This window comes from Melospiza georgiana, chromosome Z, assembly GCF_028018845.1.
Source record: "Melospiza georgiana isolate bMelGeo1 chromosome Z, bMelGeo1.pri, whole genome shotgun sequence".
In the NCBI taxonomy this organism is placed as follows: Eukaryota; Metazoa; Chordata; class Aves; order Passeriformes; family Passerellidae; genus Melospiza; species Melospiza georgiana.
The window spans coordinates 30,118,421-30,124,420 of record NC_080465.1 but is presented as its reverse complement, the minus strand read 5'-3'; positions in this window follow the sequence as shown (position 1 = coordinate 30,124,420).

The window sequence follows — 6,000 nt, the reverse complement described above, 5'->3', positions numbered from 1 at the left end:
AAAATAGATTTTCTATGGAAAAGATAACATGATTCTTGAAAACAAATCAGATTTTCAATTAGCCTTCGCTACAAACAGCAACTCCCTTTTTATTGGTAGAGGGGCTGCAGATATTTTAACTGAATTTCTGTAGTTAATCATTACAACAACAAATAAATTCTCATTAGATAGTGATATAGAAATAATACACACTTCTAAAGGAATTACTTCTCAAATGAGCTGATTAATATTTTTCTTTTTGAAATTTTGAATTTGCTGGCCTCACAAATAATTCACACTGAGAGAAAATGTTGAATTTTAATTCAAGCAATTCTGTCACAACCTTGATATTTAGTGTATATACACACAAGGGCATGGATGAAATGGAGTCATTCACTAAACAACACTTACATTTGTAGAAAGCGTATTATATGAAGCAGTAGCTGTAAAAATAGTAAAAATATCTATTCATATTTCTATCTGTGCATTATTCATTTGTTCCTGGGTGAAGGGATTTTTGTTTTGAATTAATAATGTAATTTATTTTTTTCAAAACTTTTTTTATTTTTTTCAAAATGAAGGAACTGGTAATAATACTATAGTTTTTGGTTAAGAAAGGAACTCTGTATTGTTTAGAGGAAGAGCTGAAAAAAACCTAAAGATAAAAGCAAGAATGTGATATTTGAAACCTTTAATGGTACTTAAGGGGGTACTCAAACCATCCCACTCAACTTTATTTTTTTTTTTAAGGGAATGGAAAAAACAACAGAAGTATTCACAAGGACAGTGTAGGATTATTTATTTCAGCAAACATGGGCATTCATAGCCATCTTATTCCCTGAGCCAATATTTGGAAAATACTGTATTCTAGAAGCAGTTTCTAAAGCCCCCTGCATCTCAGCAAGACAGAAGAGGGTGAGGAAATTTCAGTCAGTATTATGACCTATATAAAAGAAATACAGTAAGTAAAATTACTAAAATGATATCCTAGGGATTACTATACTGAATAGATGTAAGATTTTTTTGTCTTAGAGGATGATGGGTAAGAAAAAGTGGATTCAAGCTCACAGGGTAGCATTCATGCTACTCTCTGTTACAAGCTCCATTTTTGTTTCTGTGCCCTAAATCTTGTTCTATAGATATGCTCAATTTCTCATTCCTACTTTCTTCTTTGTAATGTCTAAGCTGCTTTCCTCCTTCTCAATTTTTTTTTCCTTAGCAGGTTCTTCAGATCTTATTAGAGATCATCAGAAAGAAATTATTTTTCTGCTGAACTGAAAGTTGGAAACATTATTCCATAGAGAAATGACAAATTTACTCTTCAACACAAAATTAAAGGAATTAAATTAAAACATAATTATATGCACTTTGGTTGACACAATTTGCTTTTTTCCTCTGCTTTCTTTAAAAAAAATGGTGCATGCTTTCCATTGAAGTCTAGCCTTTAAAAAAATTCAAAAATTTTCTACCAATCCTAAAAATTCTCAATGCACAAGAGACTAAATGTTTCAATGCACAAAAGACTAAAAAAAGAGGATAACACAAATCCCACCAAAAGCCCCACATGAATCAAAAACCTGCCTTCATGAGAACATAACCATCTACAAGAGCAAAGTGACCAACATCACTCTCCTTCAGTTTCTCCCCACCGCCTACATAAAGAAACCTAACGCTCTGCCTCGTGTCTTTTTTCTTCTCTGGCTGTCTTCCCATAGTCTTTCTTGTCCAATGCCATTCAGTTCTAGTTCAACCTGTTTAACCAAAGCTTGGGGCAGGCTGCCGGGAGTCACATCAGGGGCTTACTGCCTCCAGAAATGTAGATAGAATAAGGCAACCCTCTTTCATCTTCAAAATTATTTTCAATACCGTAACTTTTAGATGGAAGGGAGGATGGGTGGCAACAATAGGTGTGACCCTTTATTCATATTTTCTCCCTTTTAAGCCTTTACCCAACCTTGGGAAAGGATGCATATGGGTAAGGAAGCATTGTGGCATTTTCCACATGTCTGTGCTCTCTGTGTAGGCAGTGGCTCAAAACCAATGCAATCACCAAAGGTAGAAGACATTGTATTTTGGTTTCCTGGCGTCTGGGAAGGGGGACTTGGCAGGACTTTGGTAATTGCCATGTCTCCTACTCCTTGGTCATTTTCAGGCAAGGAGTAGGGGACACAGAAATGTCCCATTTTCCTGTTTGCAGAAGAGCACTTTCTAGATCTGGGAACTCCCTCCTGTTCCTTCATCTCCCACTGTAGCAGTAATTACATATTGAGTATATTAAAAACAATTTTCAGATTAGGAAGAGTTAATCAAAGTTAATCAAGAGTTAATCAAAGTCCACACTCCTGTTGATGTGGCACCCTCCTAGCTGGCTTTCACATATTATTAAATACAACCCATCAGGTCACTTCTTCATTGTTGTACCAATGAAATTTTAATATGTATTTTCATTATTTAAAAAGCTTATGTATTTCTGGTATTGTATAGTCTTGGTTTTGTCAAATGCACCTAAAATAACATACACAATCCCTATCACATCCTTGTTCCCTAATTATCACACATTTAATTCACAATAACAGTTCTTGCCTTTTGCCTTATGTTATCTTCAAAGAGCAGCAGAGTTGCAATTAGCAAAATCTTGTGAAAGCAGAGCCATACCCATTCAGCTTTGGAAAAACAGAGCTAAAGTTGTACTGATGTGATTCAGCTTCCCTTCTGGAAGCTGACAGCTGTGTAAGATGCCTTTCAGCACCGAGAACAAGGATTTCCCCTCCTCACCCGTACTGGGTAACCTGGAGATGTAATTTATGATGAATTCACACACAAAATGGTCAGTGGTTCAGTAAAAACCAAACATAAGCAGACACATTTCTAAACGCATCCGTCATGCTGCTTACACAATCTGTTGATCCATTGAACAAATATATGTTGAAAGATTAGGCGGGAGTTGACTGCCATTCAGTAAAATAAATGTGGACTAGACTAATTTTCTGCCTGACTTGACACTTAAGGATTTGTATTAAAGGAGAGGGGGAGGGAATTCCAGCCACCTAGATTTTTGGAATGAGATTACCCTTCCAAGAACCTCACAGAGAGGTCCCTACCAGCCCTCTTTCACATACCAAATCGTCTGGTTTTTTTGAATAAAATTGCTAGGCAAGCAATGAACTGGTACTAAAGGAGCACTAATTCTGGCTATTCAGGTTTTTATTTTCTTGGCAGAAGAGAAAAAAAAGCAGAAGGATGAAGTTGTATGGTGTAGAGCTGTAAGTTAAAAGTGCTAGCTGTGCTGTCATGGTCTTTGTTATACTGTTGTTTCACAACAGAATTGCAGAAAATTGAAGATCATTAACTGAGGAAAAGCACTCATGCTGCCTAGAGCCATCCCCTGCCATGCACTAAACCTAGTATTTACTCAGCTTCTTTTTGGTGACAGTTCCTCTAAAAGAAGCAGCTTTCCTAGGGGAAGACTTGTTGGATTTTGTCAGAAAAATCCTTCACCAAAAGACATACTGATTTTTGGAAATTGTGTCCAAAAACTGCATTTAAATCATGATTTGTTGAGATTAGAAGTAGTGCCTAGAGGGAAATAAGCTTGTTTTATGATTTAGGTATCCCAGGAAATAGTGGCATCCCCAGTAAAAGGGCTACTGAAAGTTTAGGTGGATGAGCTAACAAGAGCTCCAACAGGCATAAACCACCTCAGGTAATTCATCATCACAAAGCATTATCTTTTCGAAAAACAAACAAACAAAAAAGAAATCCAACAAAAGAAGGAAGTTTGTCATGTGTTTTCATACCACTCAGAAATGCAATTATGAATATTTCCACTAGGTCTTCAATGAACCCCTGAAGAAATACTGAAAATAAAATAGATTTAGATGTTTTGTCAAGCAGACCAGGCTTTTAGAAACGTGGCACTGAAAAATGTGATAAAATTCCAGATTCACTGCAATGACAGCATTTCTACAAGCTTGAATGAATGTATGTTTTCAAAAGCTTACCCAAAAACTCCTCCATCTTTCCATTGTGAGCCCAAAGTTTGAATCTCACATGCTTCTGGAAATATGTCTTACTGTAATAATTCCAGTAACTTGTACCAGGTGTCTGTCTTGTGGTCCTAGGTCTCCTCGTAGCATCTCAGAATCTTCTATCACATCCTCCCATGATACCTGAAATACATTTGTAAAGATTTTGGGACAGGTGGCAACTTTCTAAGCATCTTGATTCCACCTCTATCTCTTTCTGCATTCTCGCACAAGACAAAATTTGCCAGGCTGGATGTGAATATCATTGCACGGCACCTTGTTGTGCAGTATTGTCTTGGACCAACACTGGCATGTTCCATTGAATGTTTTGCTACTTCACAAATAAAAACACCTTGCAAGCAGCAGTGCTTGTTTCTCTTGTGTTATAAAAAAGCCACCCCTTCCATTTATTTCTTTTGTTTTCCAGTAAAAAACCCCAAAACCTTACAGTGCTTAACCTGGTCAAGCACTCCACTTTTCTGCCTGTTTGTTTAATTTACTCTAAAGCAGACCCTACAGTCTTTAGCGCAAAATCCCTTTTTGGTTTGCTTGTTTCAACGAGTGGAGCCTAATGAAATGCTGATTTTTACTGGACACTACTTCAATACTGAAAACAGCATTTCAGCAAAATAAGTAAGCCTATTGTTCCAGGTACAGCAAACACTGTCCAAACATTACTATGGTTGATTGCATCTCACTGGCTCATGTGCAAGCACTGGTCTCTGAATATTAAAGTTCACTGCAGGGATGGAAGCATCTTAGAAAACAGAAAATGCTTCACTTGAAAATTGCCTAATACATATGATGAAAACCCCAGGCATACTCATTCATTGGTGCTAGTAGTTTGGTATTTTCTTGGGGTCTTTTATTCAGATGGAATTTTTTCCTCCAGTAGCAGCAGGTGTTAGAGTGTCTTTAAAGATTTAATTCTACCAGAATCAATTCACATAAAGACATTTTATTTAGTTTCTCAGAATTACTTCAGCTTTAGCCTTCTTTAATTAAACAAGATTAAATAGGATTAAATTTAAATTGAATTATTAAATAAGAGCCTCTGTCCCAAATTTTGGGTATTTTGGGCAAATCTTTGAAATAAGTTAAGAAGGAAATGCAAAATAACAAAAAATTATAGGAAGAAGAGTCTGGAAGCATGGGTAAAGAAATCTATCTTATTTAGGACCAATGATTCTTATTCAATAAACTGATCCAGCCATAGGTAGGAACAAGGCAGAAGCATCAGCTAAATGCATTACAATTACCACTCCACAGTGTTCAAACATCTACATTAATTCCAGACAAAACACAATGTATAAGTTATCTCTAGATACCCTAAGCCAATAATTCAGTGTTGTACCCTGGTGTACTTAAAAAAGAAATAGAAAAGGGAAAGAAAAACTAGATGAGAAAAAAAAAGGGGGGGGGAAGAAAAAGATTCGTTGAATAGTTTAAATCCTTCAAAAATAAAATAATTGGGCACTTGAGATTAGTTTGGCAGACCAAGGCTTTTTAACCTAGCTGCTAAAATTATACTAGAAAAGAAAGCTACAATATGGTTCTAATGAATTCGCTGGAGACAGTTTGCATTTTAAAGAAAACATAAACTTGACCATCTGGATTAAGTTATGGCAGATTGCTGAGTATTTTTCTTCCTCCAGTCCCACGTATATGACTAGCAACATCATATTTGGCACAGCAGTAATCTGTGATAGGCTCCATGGCTCTTTTGAAAGCCTGCTGGTACCTGCTCCAAAATTATGTAATTGAATGGGAATCATCATGACAAATGACAAATAAGGAAAACCTTATTTGGTAGCTTCTTTTCCTTCAGACAGCCACTATTATTGCTCTTCCTTTTCAGCAAGTACTATCTACAGACACCCAAGTCAATGCATGAGTCCATTAGTGTCTAAAATGAGTATTTTGCACACACACGAACACAAACACAAAAGATTAGCACCTGCCCATAAGATATATGTTATTTGTGAGCTCCTAGGAG